Source organism: Cryptotermes secundus, unplaced genomic scaffold, assembly GCF_002891405.2.
Source record: "Cryptotermes secundus unplaced genomic scaffold, Csec_1.0 scaffold401, whole genome shotgun sequence".
In the NCBI taxonomy this organism is placed as follows: domain Eukaryota; kingdom Metazoa; phylum Arthropoda; class Insecta; order Blattodea; family Kalotermitidae; genus Cryptotermes; species Cryptotermes secundus.
In genome coordinates, this window is record NW_019731223.1 from 475,655 (window position 1) to 496,702 (window position 21,048).

The 21,048-nt window shown below is 41.6% G+C and overlaps 2 protein-coding genes across 16 annotated transcripts in view; one reads left to right on the forward strand and one right to left on the reverse strand.

Moving 5' to 3' along the window:
* LOC111866505 (protein madd-4) overlaps nucleotides 1–21,048 on the reverse strand; it is a 669,679-nt gene that overhangs the window by 408,551 nt on the left and 240,080 nt on the right. The gene's annotated exons all lie outside the window — the stretch shown is intronic.
* LOC117282478 overlaps nucleotides 1–21,048 on the forward strand; it is a 144,034-nt gene that overhangs the window by 77,231 nt on the left and 45,755 nt on the right. The window lies entirely within an intron of this gene.

A 21,048-nucleotide genomic window follows, 5' to 3' on the forward strand; every position in this document is an offset into this window, starting at 1 on the left:
CATCGTCGATTGTTCGTTCTGTGACACAAGGTTTATATGGATCGTTGTGATACTCATTTTGGGTCGCTGCTAACGGCTTGATGATAAATGGGACCTGCTTCAAACAATCGTCTTAACTGGGTCGGTAAAACCAAACGGTTTTCGAGGACCCCCGTACTCTTTTTGTCATCATCAGGCTCAAGCAAAGAGAAAATGAGGGATATACACTTCGACATTTGAAGGTAGAGCAAACTTTTGGGCATATTTGAGTCCCAGAACGTGTTTTTCGCATAATATTGTCACGTGTAGGGAGGTACGCATGACAGAAATAACGGGGTTCTAGATCGGATGATTGGATTTCACAGTCTCTCTTAATCACGATTAATACAGCGCTATCGTTGATTTACACACTCTCCAGTTCACCGTTGCGCACGCACTAGAATTCTCAGATTCCACTAGTCGTTTCCTGGCAATGGATCTCAACACAAGCTAGTTCACCGCTGGACACGCACTAGAATTCTCAGATTCCACTAGTCGTTTCCTGGCAACGGATTACTTCAAACCACTATGAAGTCTTCTCCACTCCTCTTGTACTCCTCTGTCCTAATCTGTACTCAACTAATCTTCACAATTCACTAAGGACATGCTCAAAATGTGGAGCTACACTTCCACTCCTGATATGTCTTCATGACGTGCTGCTTATGTAAGCATAGGAACAAATCTACCTTTATCTTTTTACTATTCACTCTTTGTTAATGCTTATTAAAATCGGTGAATTTAAAAATACAAGCCTACACTGAATGAATAAGCAGTCCGTATTAAGTCTTCATTATTCCCTGTTATTACAGTCATACTAAAAGGAAATTAAGTATACTTCATAATTTTGTCTATGGCTCTAGAGTCATTTTGTTGGACGCTAGCCGCTTTTTCAGTTCCTTAATCTATACACAATAGGTAGGACTCCTTGAACGGGGAATCAGCCAGTCTCGAGGCCGCTAGCTACACATAGAACAACACAAACACAGAATAAAAGCACACAGACATTAATACCTTGAACAGAATTCGAACCCACGATCTCAGCGTTCGAGCAAGCGAAGACATTTCGTGCCTTAGGCCGCGGCCACTGTGATCGGCATATTCGTACTTTAGACAGAAACTGTTTAATATGTACATGAAAATCATCTGTAATGCAGTGAAACAACATAACAAATCAGGCATCAACGCAGTCTAAACTCAATAAAGACTTAACTGTGACTATGTTCAGGCCATTCCTGAATACTGAATACCTCATGCACGTTCGCAGATATACGCATCTCTGAATTTGTAGGTCTATGGAAAAGGTGTACTTCGTTTGAAACAATTTCCCCTTCGAGAAATATTTAGCGAGTTACGTGAAGACATGCATGTAGGTGTTCTTGTAACGCGATCATCAAAATGGTCCGATCTAAGTTAATATTGATATGGTTCGACAGTTTTTCATATTATTCTCGAATGTCACACTTCAGCACTTCTCCAGTTGTTTCGTGCGTATGGTAGAACATGCTGTCTCCCTCTGCTTCTGACACCCTGAAGATGGAGCCCAAAATTTGGTAACCATTTATTAGAATACATGGCACAGCACCCAGAAGACAATGATAGTAAAACTACAATTATTGCAGGATATTTTTTCCATTTCGCTCCTCTGTGTCTTCTTTGCGTAGCCCACTGCTGTGAGTGGTTGACGTCAGAACTTGATGGTGCGTGAATAAGAACTTTAAACGGGAAGAAATATAATCTCCATTTATCTAAATGAAAATTTTAAAAATTTGATCATATTGATGGAAAAACAGGCTGCTGGAAATTTCAGTTTGTTTGCCTGTCTTCTTAAGTAAAGGCGACAGTTTTCGTCTTGCCCAAGAAGTATTCGTAATCTGTCATTTTCATCAAACATGAATAGAAATATCATTCTTCACGTGCTTCTTCTTCTTCCACCTTGAGGACTGGGCGCTAAAAGCCCATTCTGATGTTCAGATGTTTTAAAACTGATCTTGTCACCTAATTGTGGAAGTTCCCACGTATCTCCTCCTCATTGCATGGCACACGATGGTTTTGGCAGTCCATGTCTTGTAACCTACCCTGTTTCTGTATTCCCACTACCACATTCTCAGTCCACAGTATATTTATTACTTTGTCATTTGGTGCTGTTTCGTAAAACCGTTCCTGTCACTGTCCTCAGAAACTATTTGTAGTGCTACGAGTTTACACATTGCTACCGCATAAACACAGGAATAAGAACACTTACATTGGTTGTTGTTACAATATGGCACAGCTAATAGGGCCATCCGAAGTTTATAGGACAGTAACACTTACGATCTGAAAAGAAAAGAGAACATGTGTAAAAATAAATATTCTAAGACTAATGAGGTAAAGGACAAGGTTGTTCTTGGGTAGCTCAAAATAAAAAATAGGCCATTATGAAATATTTCCTATCCAGCATTATTTTATACTTCACTCTTCTGGGATATAGAAGCACATAACTACCAAACTACAAGGACGCCACGCGTCAGAAGACAGCGACCTCAATAGTCACTTACGCGTCAACGTAACATTCGTGCAAAGGCAGTTTTAAATAATATCATACAAGATTCAATGCTGGTGCAGTTTTTCGCCCACACACCTCACTGTAAACATTTACATTTACAAGTTACAATATAAACACATTCATAGCATACAATAACACCTGGACATATCACAAGTGCATAGGGGAATTCCATTCAGTTATGTTTCCTAAGATTGGTATAGTTTAGCAGTGTTTCAGCAAGACGGGTGCTACTTCCAAAAATAATAATACTGCTTCCATTGAAGCTACACACTTCAGACTGGACATAAGCTGAAAACAGTGAGCATATTCATTTATTTTATCTGTGGTTTATTTAAGGACCGACAGATCGATGAGACGACTGGTGAATGAAGAGTTAAAAGAAGGAAATTGTCGCGGCTTACTTTGCGAAGCCCACCATATAGAACGTTAAAGTATCCGGTACTGTCCTGTAAAGCAAGGATTCTCAAACTTTATGACAATGTAGCCCATAAAATAACGCGCAAATTTACTCAACTCCCTCTTCATCTCTGCAAATCACCGACTGCAGTGCGACAACACAAGCCTAAATAACACCACAGCCTTTCTACCCTGACAGTAAGGCACAAAATATCCCGTACAGTTACAGAAACATTCCTTCTGCTGTTACATTTCCTGAGAGCACCTGCATTAAACCATGCTTTCTCCAGAAATCTGTGTGGATACGACAGTATTTTAAATCTTTGGACCTCGGAGACTCCACGCCACCTTAGAGAGTTTCGCGACCCACACTTTGACAGACCATGCCGAAAAGGGCTCTTCGTTTCCTTGTGAGCTGAAGTAAAGTAGGGTTGGATGCAGCTCGAGCATGAAACAGGGGCAGCTATGATTTATAGGCAAAGCGTGCGGGTCGTTTATTCAGAAGGTGTCACAAGGCCACGACAGCAAGGAGGCCATCAGCAACATACGAACATGCCTGAGGGACAGTTGTAGAATGTCTGGGATTCAGTTGGAGAAGTTTCGCACTTGCCAGGACAACTTGTTAACATGCCCCGCGGGGCAGGAGCTAGCTCAGGTAACAGAACCTCTACCCACACGCCCGTACGTATCAGGAGGCCATGCAATTGTTTGTACATGAGGTAAAGTTTTTGTGCTCCCTCGTTCTCTACATGAACATACACTTGAATTCAGAAGGATGGCAGGAAATGCTAAAAAGAACTATGCTCTGCCGTACAAAGGTTTCGTACGAGCGGTTTATACCAACCCTTCAAAGCACAATGGTGGCTATAGGCCTACGCACTACATGTTTTAATATTCTGTCCACAGCTTATGTAGAGCCGGGATAGCGTAATCGGTATAGCGACTGGCTACGAGCTGGAATACCGAATGGTCGGAGTTCGAATCTCGATAGGGTCAAGAATATTCTCTTCTCCACGACGTCCAGACTGACTCTGAGGTCCACACAACCTCCTATCCAATGGGTATCGGGAGTTCTTTCACCGGGGGTAAAGCGGCAAGAGCGTGAAGCTGACCACTGACTTTCAAATAGTGCCGAGGTCAAGAAAATGTGGATCTGTACATCCAATCTACCGTACATCTTCATGGAGTAGTGCTTAATTAGTTAAGCACAGGGACAACTTCCCTTCTACCACAACTTATAAACATAAGTTTCGTATGGTTCTAAGAATGAACAGAGATTATTTCCCTAAACACCCTTAACAGGTTCATCGTAATAGAGACTCGACACGTTTTCTGTGATGAAAGAACAAAAATTTTAATATTATTTAGACTCACTTCAGCATTCAAATGTTTATAATACGAATTAAAACTGTAGAATAACTTATGTTTTAGCAGTCGCCGGCCTCATTTCTTTCAGTAGTAAAGTGGTCTGCAGTCGCCAACAACCCACTTAAGGTTCGGCCACACAGAGCGCTACGCTATGTTCTCTACGTACGCTACGTACGCTGTGTACACTCTGCGACGTAGGTATCATAGGGAACATAGCGTACGTAGCGTACGGAAGTCTGTGTGGCCAGTCACAGTGGCAATCAAGGGAGATATTTTTCTGTTCGTACAGCGAACATAGCGTACGTAGCGAGCATCGTGTACGTAGCGCTCTGTGTGGCCGAACCTTTACACAGACACAGCAAAGAGAGGCAATAGTTTCCCAATGAAACTCAGGTTCAATTGTAATAATTTTTTCCAAAGCACCTTCTTGTGAAAAAAAAAAGAGTACAGGATTTAGAATATAGACCATATTAAAAATAATAACGTATTTTAAATCTCAGACCTGATGACCAGATAAAACATAACAGAAGAAATATGATAAACACGATATTTAACGTTTTAACAGCGCTGAATGTCGAAATAACAGCCTCTGGGATGTAGCGATACGTATTCTGGTATATATCTACCAGAGTCTTAAAGGAAGTTGCTACCTCCATCTTCAGGGTATTTCAGCCTACAAAACTTTAGTATCTTTATACAGAAAGCTGTATGTTGCATCCCAGAAGACTGCATTGTCAGATATACGCATTAAGAAAGATTTCAAGCTTTCAAGGCAAATAAATGATCTAAAAGCTTCTCAAGCGATCAGCCGTGTCAATGTTGAATTAAAAACCAAAGTTTCATATACATCCCGATTTTTATCTCGACAATGACACGGCTGATCGCGTGAGAAAATTTTAGCGCACATACCGCGTAATGCTGGGACGAATAAATTATTTTAATATTTATATTTTTGTGATTTCCACTCTTCAAAATACTCTCCTTAAAATGTATTCAGGATGCGCCGTGTCTAAATTTCTGATTTAATTTAAGAGAGGGACATTGTACCAGCCTTTTCATTCATTCATTCGTCAGTAATCTGTCACACGACAGGTCCACTGTCTCTTCCAAAACAGTTCCTCCACTTAATGCGATCTAGAGCTTCTCCTTCAAATGAGAATATCCTCTTCTGTCCCCAAGGTCATCCAGCATCTTCTTACGTCTTCTTCCTCGTCTTCTGGTCACTTCTATCTGCCCCTCTATCTTTCCTTCAATAACTTCTTTTAGAAGGCAGTTTCTGCGTAAAACATGACCAATCCAATTAGCCTTCCGTTTTCTTATTTCGTGTAGGATATCCCTCTGCTCACTGACTCTAAATAACACTTCTTCATTTCTCACATAATCGGTCCAACTGATCTTCTCCATCCTACTCCAACACCACATTTCGAAGCTTTCCAGGTGTTTTGTGATCTACTGCCTGTTATTTGACCGAGCAGTTTGGAGTGTCAGTGACACTTTAGAGGCGCATTTGAGGAATCTGAAAGGGAATTTCTTGGTGTTTCTGTATCGAATATCTTTCCCTTTGCGCTACAGCTCGTCACAAGGCCTCTACCTACACAGAAACACAGAAAAACGCGCACGCATATATAATCATTGAATATCCATGCCCTGGGTGGGATTCGAACATACGATTCCGGCTTCAGAGCGAGCTTCAGAGCTTTAGACCGCTGGGCTACCGTGACCTGCCTGTGTCGGAATAGCGCCTTTCTGTTTTCTCCGGTCGCCTCCTTCCAAATCCGTTTCGTGATCACATGCAATCTCATTTGAAGTATATACACGACAAACATCGTTGTCAAACAAACTAAGAATAAATCACTCTTTAGATATTTAAATAACAGACTTGCGTACTGTTATAAGCAGTGCTAATTTCTGCTATAAATAATTCAGTCCGAGAGAGACAAAGACAAAACATACAAATTTATGTGTAGAGTAAGAGTAAAACAAAAATTCGCGATGAATGCGTTTGGAAATTACGTCTTGAAGATTATATTATGCACTGTTGTCTCAGACATAATTACGAACAGCTACTAAGAAGAGCAATTAAAGAAGATAAGTTCATAAAACCCTCCCTTAAATGGACATATGGAACATCTGATATATCTCCCAAAACAATACGGCAATCGAATCTAGGTTATTTCGACCACAGACTTGCATGTAGCTCACATAAAAACTTTAAGAAACAAATATGATATATGGTTCTCCTTTCTGGTGTACCAGTGACTTAGTTTCAAGAGATTACATCTGCATCTAGTTAGGCACAAAAATCATTAAACCTTTTGTACCAGCACGCTGTCATTTGTTTGGTGCGCAAGTTAAGGTCACGGAACACCTAAACACATGCAGGTGGGCGTATTGACACTTAACACGCCAAATTTCATGGCACGCCATTTCTCATCGTATCCTGGAAAACGATACCTTTTTTTTAAACTTCATTTCGTCTGGCCCTGAGATAGCTCAGGAGGTTAGATCGCCCGAGCTATCCTGAAGACGGAGGCAGAATGTTCCTCCAAAATGTTCGTAACCTACTACAAGATCACATGACGTCATATTCCACAAGACTACAACCTGAATTTGCACCACCGTGAAAACCCTCAGATCTCATGCATGTAGACTCCTATAATGTTTCCCATTGAAAAATATTCGCTCAGGAATGTAGCCACAGTTCCCATCAATGAGTGTGTGATAAAAATTCCACTCTTTATGTATTTTCCAGGAATTTAATTAGCACGCAAATCTGTCTTTACAAATAGCAAGAATGCAATTTTCAGTATTAATTAGAACTACATGAGCTACCGGCCGACAACAGTGACCGCGCGGTCTAAGGCATGAGCTGTCTTCGCTCACTCGAACCCTGGGATTGTGAGTTCGAATCCCACTCAAGGCATGGATGTCTGTGTGCGTTTATTCTGTGTGGGTGTTTTTCAGTGTGTAGGTATCGGCTTTGCGACGGGCTGATCCTGCGTTCAAGGAGCCCTACAGACTGTTTATATATTAAGAAATTGAAAAAGCGGCCTAGGTCCAACAGGGCCTGTAGGTGAGTAGCTGGGTGGGTAGACAGACAGACAGCTGCCCTACAAACAGACAGACCTGTGAAGTCGGGATCGGTAGGTATAATGACGGGTTACGGGCTCGGCGATCGGGGGTCTTCACAGCGTCCAGACCGGCTCTGAGGCCCACACAGCCTCCTACTGAATGAGTACCGGTGGCTCCTTCGTAAGGGATAAAGCTACCTGGGAGTGACGCTGACCATCCATCTCCATCTAATGCCGAAGTCAAGAATGCTGAAGCGATACCTCTACACTCCATTACGTCTTCATGGCGTCTTCAAGCATAGGGACAATTGTCGAATTTTCTCTTTAACTTTATAGAGTGAGCCTACCGAATTTTGTGATATGACACTTGAAGTTCGCCATGAAAACAGGGATGTGTCCCACGGCTAGTTCTTTTACCACTTTTCCACAGATGGCTTCTACCAAGAAATTGAACAGATACACTATGCTGCACCTGATTCAGTTCTGACGACTGCGCACTTTACAGATGCATATGTAATGCGCCTACTGGTTTACAGCGATTCTTGTATTAATTTTATAATGCTGTACGGAAAGGTTATTTACTACGATGTCACAGTAAACTAAAAAATAATTAAAGGTATCCCTGTAACAGGCCGTGGAGGACCATAGGGTTGTGAGATGTTGAGGTTCCCACATTTTCTAGACAATCGGCTCATAGATGGAGGTAAGGTTGTCAGCCCCACGTGTCGGCCGCCCTTTTCGCTAAGAATATTCCACGAATATTCCTTGTACTCATTTCTGTTAGAGGCTGAGTCGACCCCAAAGGCCATAGTGCGGCTGGAAGAATTAAGTCAATTGAAAATATCCAATGACCTCATCGGGGCTAGAACCCGCAACCTTCCGGCTTGTAGCATAGTGCCTCAACTAACTACGGTACCGCGTGCCCTACTATGATGTCACAGTGCCGTTCATATATGTCACCTAAATAGTAGTTTAACCAATTTATAGATTTTCATGAAAGTTACGCGTATGTATGTATGTATGATTCGTTTCATCATTCTTATCGGTCAACCTATTACTATGGAAGCCATAGGAAGTAAATCGTATACTGCCTTCTTATTAAGTCGTGTTTTATAAAAGCGTAAGAAAGGCAAAGGAAAATTTCTTCTTCACTCTGTGACAAGCCAAGTGACCGTCCGAGATAAAGCCCCTGCTGTGAGATCGCGGATGTGTTGATGTGCTGCCTGGAAACGGTTAATGCACACCTGAAGAAGAGTTTACAGATAAGTATGGAGCAATGATGGAATGACTATTAGCACGGAAAAATCGAAGAAGCTGGGTGAGTAACCTGCTGCAGTGCTATTTAGTCCACAAAAAATAAGAACGTCATGTGAAGTCATTCGATACTGGACATAAAACTACACGGTGAACAGCCCGAATCTAACCGTTTGAACTATGGCACTGTCTTCATGAGAAATACTGAAGCAAATCACGTCTACAAAACTGACTGGGAAAACGATATGTTTGAGAGTGATGACAGCCTTTCGAGAACGCTCCTTTCCTGGTCCATGTTCTGTGCCTTGAACTCTTAAAATATTAACGTTCTCTCTGTTCAACCCTTCAAGACGTCATGAAACCGTCAATAGTAGAAATAAAAAATGTATGACTCAGTCCAATACATGAAGAGCTACCTGCTGCAAGATTAATACAGCTGTTGAGTATAAGATTTTGTCTCTCAAACTGGATAAATCTGACGAGAAACCCGTTATATTTATTTCGCACTCCAGAACACAATTTAAGGGCATATACCTAATACGGCACCGATCTGTACGGCCATTATCTCGTAAAGTAAAATGGTTACAATATGTACCATTTCCTTACAATACGTATCACTTCATATATCACTAAAAATTCTGTATTTGTTTTATTGCTAGTGGGGTGGGACTAAGTCCCTTGTAATGCGGCCACTTCTGGCCTATTGTACCAGCCCCAGACGATAAGTGAGGGTGATCGTGGAGCAATTGGTAGAATGAAGATTGGCAGGGGAACCCGAAGTACTCGAAGAAAACCTGTCCCAGCACCACTTTGTCCACCACAAATCCCACTTGACCAGACCCGGGATCGAACCTGGGCCGCCGCCGTGGGAAGCCAACGACTAATCGCTTGAGCTATGGCGCGGCCCTACTGCACAGAGTTATGTAAGAGTCTCGCATTATGCTTAAAGTAACAGCAATTATTTCCCTAATCAGCATTTTAACCGGTAAGTCTTTATATTGACGACGCAGTGTAAAGTATGAATTTAATTTACTTTGATGGCAATGAAGTGATGGATGGTTGGTAAAAAATGCATAATGAGGAGCTTCATAACGTGTACTCTTCGCCAAGTAAAATTAGAATAATCAAGTGAAAGAGGATGAGATGGGCAGGACACGTAGCACACATTGGGCGAAGAGAAATTAATATAGGATATTGGTGAGAAAACCAGAAGGAAAGAGACCAATAGGAAGACCAAGACGTATGTGGGTGGTTAATTTTAAAATGGATCTTAGAGAGATGTGATGGGATGGTATGAACTGAATTGATCTGGTTCAGGATAGAGACCAGTAAAGGATTCTTGTGAACACGGAAATGAACATTCAGGTTACATAAAATCCAGGGAAGTTCTTGAATAGCAGCACAACTGGTGGTTACTCAAAGATGGCTCAGCTCTATGAAGTAAGTAAGTTAGTTAGTTAGTTAGTTAGTTAGTTAGCTAGATGTATGCTTAGTCAGCTAGTTTGACGGCAATTAGGCTTCTGACAGTCCGTGCGTATACACGAAAAATTTCTCTCTACATGAACTCACATGTTTTTAATTATACCACTACTGAAACTTCCTCAACAATGAAGTTCTGGCCCAAACTGGAAAATAAACTGTCCTCGAACCCTTAGCAATTCAGAGTAAGACATATATATATAAATATTATTCTTCTTCTAAGTTTTTATATCAATGTATAAATGTAGGCATGCCTACGACAACGCAAATTCATTACACTATTTAAGTTACCGTGCCTTGCTTCGACTCGGTGATGCGCTTCGCAGTGTGGCTTATGGCATTGTGTAGTACAGCAGGTGGGTACATCTTGTCTGGAGATGGAGGTGACAGGTTCCTCCGAAAAACTGGTAACAACTCACCAAGCTCCAGGTTAGTTAGTAGTTACGGGAGAGGGTGGGTTTCCCCATGCACTTAGACCTGTATTGGTCCATTGTGCTTCCCTCTATGATATTCTACCAGTCTCTATATCCTACCGGTACTGGTGCTTACCATCAGTCCCGCCCAGCCAGCGAGACAGGCTCTACTAACTGAGAGGTATCTATAATGCTTCCCCCGTCTACCAGAGGTATTAGAGACTGCTGTTGGGCGGGAAACGACCGTAATTTGGCTCAGTGACCTCCTTTGGAGATATGAGGTTCCTTTACGTGCCGTAAAGCTACGACACCGGACCCACGGCTTAAAGTCCCTCCCCGAGGACTTGTTCCCTGAATTTTTCCGCCCTTAAAAATTCGACGACCTCCGCCGGGTATTTGAACCCGCGTACTACGAGTCATGAGGTGGGAACGTTACCTCTAGACTACGGAGGCCGCTCAAGCTCCAGGTTATCAAAGCAGGAAGATAGCAACCTAAATCCTCAGACCTCGCATAGTTAAATGTTAATACTCAGGTGCGCCAATTTCGGAGATGTGGGGGCCAATATAAGAATGAGACTACAGTGTATGTGCTAGAAGTATGAAAGTTTCCTTTATTAATTCTGTTCGAAATATCTTGTTTCAAATGTGACAAAAACAAAGAGGAATCTATTCTTTCTTGGACAGAAGATGATTATTTTCTATGAATAAATTGCAAATGTTATGTACATATGTATGTATGTAATGTATGTATGTATGTGTGTATGTAATTGTATGTACGTACGCTGGAGGTTGATTGTATGTATGTATGTACGTATATGTGTATAAATGTACTATGTATGTATGCCTGTATGTATATATGTATGCAAAGTATGTATGTACAACAAACGTATGTAATCTAATGTATGTATATTGTATATGTACTATATATACGTATATGTATACATGTACAAGTGTATGCACATACAAAATATCCAGAAATGAAATCACGGCATTAAAGAAGTGTAAAGTGTAAAAACAAATATTAAGTATTATATTTTCTTCCATGAATTGTATGTTTTCAAAAGTTTTTAACTGAGCAATAATTGTTACGTAAACTTCTGATCGGCTTGTTAGGGTGCTATCATACACTACAAATACTTCCCTTCTCACGTAGCTATCTGCTATAGAAGCCTACGGTACGTTTAATTTTAGATCTATTATAATGTGAACAAAATACGGCACAGGATTCACGCGGTACTGGCAAATATGAATTATAAAATGTTACGCCATAACGAAAGCACAGTCAGTCACATTAAAGGGGATGCGACGGTGGGGCACATTACACAAATGAGAAATATTAGAAATGGATTTTAAAGACACAGGACAAGAGGGTGCTCACTGAATGAAGAGGACGGCGAGCCCTTGTGAGCACAGTAATGAACAGTCGGGTTCAATGCAAAGCGATGCATTACTCAACAAGTTATGAGACTATCAGCTTCTCAAGGAGGATTTTGCTCCGTTGATTTCAGGTAATTAGCAAATAGTAAGAATTTTTAGACTCACGCTTCAGACTTTTATCCACTTTGACCTCCACACCGAGCGCATTCGGACCAGGTTTGTACTCGGAAAGCATCCATTCGAGTTTCGGCTTCAGTCGTTGAGGTTTCTTGAGGTTGCTGTCAGCATCACCAGATATCCCAGCAAGAAAAAGCACGCTATGAAGGCGTAAGGGGGAGTGGATGTATAGTTCCACATTTTCTTGACCTCAGCACTAGCTGGAGGTGAGTGGTCAGCTTCACGCCCAGGCTGCTTTACCCCGGGGGACAGAGCCCCCGGTACTGATTGGATGGGAGGCTGGGTGGGCCCCAGAGCCGGTCTGGATGCTGTGGAGAAAATTACTGACCTTATCGGGATTCGAACTCCGACCCCTCAGTCGTCCACCCCGTAGCCAGTCGCTTTATCAAGTGCTCTATCCTGACTGCTAGAGCACAGTACCTTTAAACATACTGTATTTGAGCTTATTATATCGGTGACTGTCTTCAGGATTGTAACGACGTACAGCTCGGTTGAGTTCCATTGACGTTTCGGAGCAACGTACCGCTTCCATTTCAAGGTCGATGAATTGAAATAAAACAAGCAAGAAACCAGGAATAAATAAGCGGTATCTGCTTGCTGCCTGTTTCGTGCTGGTGTTTTACTTGGTTACTCTTGACCTTGACGATTGAGGCGATTTGTTCTTCCGAAAAATTGGTGGACTGGTACGGACCTACACAACGGTATAAGCAAGAGTGCAATATTCTTTCTTGGCACGGGCTAAAAAATTATCTCAAAACCCATACAAAGTTTCCTCATCACATTCCCATCTCGTTCGACTGAATATCAAACTCTGCAGTTGAATCAGCTTTGTTAAGCAACAAACTAAATTAAAGAAAGTACGTTATAATATTTTCTTTGTAACACGTAGAAGCTTAGAAGAGTGAAGAGAGCGGCTATCGAGAAGCAGAATAAAATTGACGTTGCGGTTGAAGTGTTAAAGAATATGCTTCGTATCCGGGATGTCCTGGGTTCAAATCTCGGCTCAAATAGTCGCTAGCTACTCTGTCAGGTATCTCAGTCTCTTAATACAAAATATCTGTCTTATACCTCAAATTATGCCAAGGACGATTCCTTCGACATTATTTTCAATTCAGTATTCACGAATCGTCCCAACACTCGACGTTACATAGTTCCAGATACAGACAAGACCGTTCAATAAACCACAAGTAAACATATAAACGGACAAACAAACGATTGCCACCGCACCCGACACAGAAGTCCCACTGTTGCGCAATGTTGTGACTCAGGTTACAAAAGCCGACCACGGTCAGTTAAAAGTAACGACAGTAAATGTGATATTTGAGGTTTTCATAGCGATGCCTATGAAGAATGCCGTCCTCTGGGATGTGACGCCGTGTAGATAGTGTTATCCGACCTTTCGTGGGAAGGAATTGCCGGCAGCCACCTGTTCACGCTGGTTCATCGCTAGCGGATTTCTTGTACTATGAATATGGAGGCGATACGTTCCCCCGAAACGTCGGTTAACGCAATATCTACACGGCCCCACATTCCAGAAGACTGCATTTTTCAACGATAGTAAATGGTCCCGTAAATAACTGGAAATATGTGGTAGCAGACAATTTTTATCTTTCGCTGATTTATTGCCTTCTTTGTGTTTAGTGAATATCAGTCGATATAGAATTTCACATCGATCATCATCATCAGTAATCTGTCAAGACGACAGGTCCACAGTCTCTTCCAAAACAATTCCTCCACTTAATGCGATCTAGAGCTTTCTCCTTCAAATGACAGTATCCTCTTCTGTCCCCAAGGTCATCCAGTATCTTCTTACGTATTCTTCCTCGTTTTCTTGTCACTTCTATCCGCCCCTCTAACTTTCCTTCGATAAGTTCTTTTAGAAGGCAGTTTCTGCGTAAAACATGACCAATCCAATTAGCCTTCCGTTTTCTTATTTCGTGTCATATCGATATCTGAGATAGTATTTATATCGTATTCTCTATCTGACTGGGAATGTACCTTAAAATTTCGTACTGCCTTAATTTTTATTAAGACGATCGTATTTAAATACAAATTAAAAAATGGAAAGTTGTAGGTCCACCTTTAATCATAGCCTCTTTTTATCTGCGTCGTACCTGACGGCCTCTCCGTAGCTCAGATAACACAGAGCTATATAACTGGATAATTAATAAATAATGAATTGGAAAGGGTACTGAAGGAACGGTCGTGACATAATTTAAGGTACTATCCCAACATTTAGCTGATATGACTAAGGAAAATCATTAATCATTTTATTCGGGAGAGCCGATTTCCGAACCGATATTTGCACCCGAGATATCCGAACAGAAAGCAGGATTGTTATCCACTCGATGATCCGTCCAGTAAGTACTGATAAGCATTAGAGTACTTTAAAGTTGGCCTTGGCTGTTTCCCAAGTGCCAACTTTAGCGGATGGTGTCGCGTGGCCAGCGCAACGAATCCCCACGGGCGTTAATTTTGGTTTTCTAGACCGGAGCCGCTATTTCCTTGAAATAGCTACTCAATTTTCCTCACGAGGCTGAGTGAACCCTGTTCCAGACCAACTCACTACTTCTCAGAAAATTTGGTAGCGCCGGGAATCGAAGTCGGACCTCTGGATCTGTAGCCAGGAACTCTGACTACTAGACCACTGAGGCACTAACTTCGCCGACAAGCGGGCGGTCGCTCGGTCGGTATATTTCGCTTGCGGACTGGAACCACGGAGTTTGTTTTTGTTCGGCTGCTTTCCTCCACATCCTTTTAAATTCGTATTTTATAACCATTTTTCATTTCGAAGCTGAGAAGTCGATGTTATAAGGCACGAGACAATTTGAGAGAACAAATGAATATTTGTATTTACCTGTATATCATCACAAGCGTCATAAACCTGGCAGCGCAGTCAGATTGTTCATAAGCGTAAAAACAAAGGATTTATTATCCATTCAGCTCAACACTTAATAACCGAAAGGTTCTTGCACTGAATTGAGTCAGGGTATTGTAATGTCCAGATTTTCAGATTTTCTTCAGTTCACCCTCTAGAATCTCAGGATAATTACTTGAAGACGAAACAGCTTCCCGGCCGGTCACGGTAGCCGAGCGGTCTAAGGCGTGTACTGTCTTCCCTCGCTCGGAAGCCGGGATCGTGGGTTCGAATCCCACTCAGGGCATGGATGTTTGTGTGCGTTTTTCTGTGTTTGTGTACAGGTAGAGGCCTTGCGACGAGCTGATCACCCGCCCAAGGAGTCCTACCGAATGTGTAAGATCTAGAAAAACCGAAGTGAACGGAGAAGTTCATGGAGGTAGGCCTAGGCCCACTGGGGCTGTAGTGCCAAGGGGGAAAGAAACAGCTTTCCAATATGCTTCCCTATATATAAATGTATCTTTTAATTATAGACTGCCTAAAGGCAAACATATAACAAAACAAACTAGGCTCTGTTTGTCACCTGCTTTCAAACTGGTTCCTTCTTTCGCTTATTCTTTGACCCTGAGGATAGAGGCGACATGTTATATCTCAGGAGAGAGAACTCTTCAAAGCCTTGTGCAACTTTTCGCATTTTACATACGAGATAACTTTTCTTCTGGATTAAGTTCATATTTGGGAACATCAATTAAAGAAAATCATCTGCCCATCGCACAGCAGTCAAAACTAACCATTTGTAAGAGTACTGTCTTCTGGACTGTGACGCCGTTTAGCCTGATAGAAGCTGATTTCATTCAGAAGGCGTATTTCTACAGAACTATAAGGCGTCACGTCCCAAAATCTAATACTGTTCTTACTCACCGCTCTGAGAACGTCATATGTAACTCTCTGTGGTTTTAAAAGCTTTATATTGTAGCTTGCATTACTAGGGGAATGTACTGATACAGAGAAGTTTCTTTAGCTGCAACGCAGCTAGGATATTTTAAAGGAATTCTCTGGACTTCCTGGGATATTTGTATACCATAAATGAACAGGACTGGAAAAGTTTACACAGCAAACTAATTAATTAACAAATGAACTCCCAGGCACAACAGCCGACAGGCACTCAACTTACTTCTGTTACTGAATTCAGAGATTGCAAACAGCAGACGCGAGAGGTCACCACAGGCAGTACAATCCATTTTACAGGACGATCCACTGAGAAATGCTTCTTGATAGAAAGGGATATTCTTCAAGTAAATCCTTGAGAAGGTTAAAGTCTCATACGGTTCTTCGCATGGAACAGTCAGGCAACACGCGAGAACACTAATTCTTATCTTACTCTAAACGATACACAGTGTATTATGTGAGGTACAAACATCAACGTTTTCTATTCGGGTACGGTTCTAAATCGATCATTTGTGTATATCGTTAAATTATATTCCATGTTACACCCAACCTATTTCTCGAAACTGATATATTTCAGAAGAGGTTAGAAAACATCGGATGCAAGTCTCCATTATTAGCATGTTCCATACTCCACGGATTTTATTTTCCTCCATTTAATCGCCCTGGAAATAAGCTACTCGTAGAAGGCTAGCGACCGGCGTGTTGCGTCTGTTTATTATAATGAAGTTAGCATTGACACTTTATGGTCACTGCTTCCAGACCAGTAAGCTGCATCGGTACTTGTAAATTCTGCAGACGCACCGTATGCTTTACGTACGTAAAGACTTCTGTAAAGCTTCATGCTGCATGTAGGCCCTAGAGCAGCCTATGCCTGCACTGATAGTGGCTGGAGGTGGTAACTGTCTATTATACACGCAGATTCACGCTTCCACTTTTACTGGCAAACTCTATATCCTTAATCTTTATGAGAGTACATGTTCACTTTTCACCATTAAACTGAAATATCATATTATTTCTCGTGCACACACTAAAACCAAACTGGAAATAACTTACAATCTCGGTGTTATTAGGTTAACAAGACATTAGTTCATATAAGCCGAACACGGTGGCCGCGAGGTCTGAGGCATGAACTGTCTTCGCCCGCTCGAACACTGGGATCGTGAGTTCGAATACCACTTAAGGCATGGATATCTGTTTTGTGTTGTCCCATGTATATAGCGGCCTTGCGACAGGCTGATCCCCCGTCAAAGGAATCCTAGGATTAAGAAACTGAAGTGAAACAACGCGTTTCACATATGTCATGTGTTCCAAAGTGGGTGAAACAGGAAACAGAGAGAGAGAGAGAGAGTTCACATAAGAAAACTAAAGTAAGACTTCAGGCATTACACTTTATTTAAGTTCTGCTTGCTATTTTAAGTTACATGCTACCATTCAGAATGAACCAATAGCTAAATCAACTTACATCACCACACACTAATATACGGAGGCGATAACCCACCCTAATAAGACTCGCCGATTGGTATCCATTTCGTCCTAGCATGGAGATTCAGGTATGATGTACAAAAACGCCTAACATTAGTAGCATCTTGTCCAACTTAACCAGTTACCTTCTACAACAAGTCAATAAGTACACCACGGACTACGTGCTTTAATACAAGTGTAGCAAAATATTATTTCCTGTATCTAATTGATGCCATTTTATATATTTTTAAATTGAATATTTTAACAGTCTCCTTATTGTCCACATCCGTGGTAACTAAAACTTCCATTGCTTGAAAGCGGTTGTTCTCAAGACACGGCAGGATATCCTTACGTTTACCGACACTGTCGGGGCAATCAGAGCCGAAGTTTCGGCTTCAAGGATATTTCTCTCGTTCACAGCCCAGAAGCGGTAATCTGAGTAGGAAGCATCCGCGTGGCATCAGCCGTGGAGGGGGAATGCAACGCTTCGTCAACTCGAGCTGTGAATATGAGCTCACAGCGGTACATATTTGCATACCTAGGGACTTGATAGCCTAATTCTCCTAAGTTTTAAATGCAGAGTAGATGGTGGCGGCTGCCTCATCATCTGCCAGCGTATGGAATGTGAATCCACTCATAGAGTGGAAAGGGGGTTCCCCTTCATTTGTTCTATGCCTCCATTTTATATGCTCACACCTGCAGTACGAGAACAAAGCACTGTTTCCGGGTATCAACATTCTACACAAGTTGAAGAGTACAGAATGAGACTAGAAAGGGACGAGTGTTTGTATGTATGAGTATGCATGCATGGAAGATAAAAGAAGAATAGATAAAAAGTAAAATAGAAGAAACAAATTGTATATAACAGTTGGATAATACATTCATTGCTTCAGAGGATCATGTGGAAGCTGCAGAAGAGAAGATGACACAGGCGAACAAAAGAATCTTTAAATATGTAGACTTTTACTGGAACATCTTTACATAGGTAACAACTAATTTAAATGGTAAAATACCCAGTAAACTCTTAAAGAAAATATAAATATAAATTTTTAAGACTGTGGTATAAAGCTTACGTCAATTTTGAGGTTTAAGTAATGTAAATTGCTTAGATTACGAGACAGATTTTGATTATGAAAGGAAAATATTCCTTACGTATACGTTGAATAATACAGAGACTCATAACACAGGGTCCAGGAGCAGTGCTAAATGTTTTACATTATACACAACGGAAGTAACAGAAGATGCACATACAGACAGTGACAAAATTTCTGACACGGTAGAAATGAATATTGAATACACAACATTCAATACTGAAATGGGAGAAAAACCTTAACGTTGATAACCCAGAAAGAGGAAAAAGTATTTCCTCTTTATATATAGAAGAGAATAAATTCTACCTCATTCATATAGAATGGCAGAAGACGGTTTGACCATAAGGCTTCTAGCGCGGAATTACAAATTCATAGGAGGCTTGTTAAGAGGCGCGTTCCCAGATTTCGGATGGAAGAGACGGCCTCCAGATATGGAGCATAGCTGCGAATATACTGAATAAGCAGTCGCGGAAAGCTGACAAGGGGTGGTCCTCCAGCTTGGAGGTGGGCGTGGGACTAACAACTCCTCACTCTAAAACATAATTTTGTTACGAAATGTCACAAAGGTCCTTGGATTTCGACGGATTCTTTGCATAAACGACCTAAGCTAAGGAAAATGGACTTGCGATTTGGTACGTGGATGTAAGAAGATGAATCTTAGAGAGATACGACAGTATGGTATGGAGTGGTTTGATCTGGCTCAGAATAGGGTCCAGTGGATCGCTCTTGTGAACCTTCGTGTTCCATAAAATGTTGTGAAATTCTTCAATGGCTGCGAACTGGCGGCTTCTCAAGAAGAACTCAACTCCATGAAGGTAGCTAGTTAAGATGAACAGTATAAGGAAACCAAAAACTCGATAGAAGAGGAGCTTGAAGCTCGTGCATGCAATAGGTTGCACTATACGGTACACAATAAAGACTATGGGGTTTCAGGCTGTGACATATTCTCGTGGGAAAAACTCCGTGGTTTCGGCCCGCAAGCGGACAATACCGACCGAGCGACCGCCACTTGGCGAAGTTAGTGCCGCGTGGTCAGCGCAACGAATCACTACGACAGTTAATTTCGGTTTCCTAGACCGGAACCGCTATTTCCTTGAAATAGCTACTCAATTATCCTCAACGAGGCTGGGTGGAGCCCGTTCCAGACCCACTACTTCTCAGAAAGTCTGGTAGCGCTGGGAATCGAACCCGGATCTCTGGATCTGTAGCCAGGAACTCTGACCACTTGACAACAGAGGCGGTCAGTCATAAGTATTATGAAAACAAATACAGAAGGTCAAATTTTCTAGAGGTAATTTTGTAAATATGATTCGGTTACTATCGCAGGAACGGAGTTTTCCACACGTCGGACTGCACAGAGATGTGACAGCCAGTGTATGTTAAATAATGCAAAGTCCCAACCAGCGATCAATGCTCAGCCCTCCACTAGCTCCGAGTTCAGTTTGCATGTGTCAAGACATCCGAGAAGCAGCTTCAGGCAACGTGGAAAGTCAAATTAACAGAAATCTGGCCATTAAATTCCAAGAAAATCCATATTTTGCTTGTAATTTAATTTCCTAAACAAAATTAACTCGTTGGTTCCTGTAATATTCTCTGTGAAATACGAAATTAATTTCTAAAATATTATTTATATGCGATCCGTGTTTCAGACGGTTAAATCTGCAGGAAAAGAACAATTTCTACGTGGTGACACATGAAAACACTACAATCTCACGACAAACCAGATTACCTGAGACTTATATAGTCATATGACTATATGCGTATGTATTCATAGTAAAGTTGTCCCTGTACTTAACTTATTAAGCACTATGCAATGAAGGTGTATGGGGGAGTGGATGTATTGACCCACGTTTTCTTGACATCGGCACTAGTTGGAGGTGAGTGGTCAACTTCACGCTCCGGCCGCTTTACCTGCTTCGGAAAGAACCCCGGAACCCGTTGGATAGATGTATTTGTGTGAAAATGTAGAAGACGCCTTCGGAACTAGTGTTGTCTTGTTCGGAAAATGTATAAGTGATCTGACATACACATATAATTCGTGTATATTTTAAAACGAGCCGAAATTCTGAAACAGCTTACATGAAGGCCGTGTACAAGAAGGTGTATGGGGATCATACGTTTAGAACTCTCGCTAGAAGAATGTCTTTGACCAATCAGGCAACTTTTTGTACATGAAAATGTAGGAGTCTTGCCTTTCATATCTCCATAAATACCAACAACATCGGGAAAAAAATGTAAGCTACAGAATAGATTTACGTAGCTCAAAGTAATTCATGCATTTTTAGATCATATTTTTTCCAGTGTTGATGAAACAAACGTGACTTATACATTTATGTAAAGCTGCTAATTCACAAACCCTAATCGTTTATTAGTACCACAGCATACAGTGTAGTTGGTTGAGACATTATGCTACAAGCCGGAAGGTCGCGGGTTTAAGTCCCGATGAGATCACTGGATTAATTTTTCAACAGACGTAATCCTTCCAGCCGCACTATGGCCCTGGGGTCGACTCAGCCTTTAACAGAAATGAGTACCAGGAATATTCTTGGAAGAGTCTTGGGGGTAAAGGGCGGTCGGCGCTCCCGGATGTGCTCCG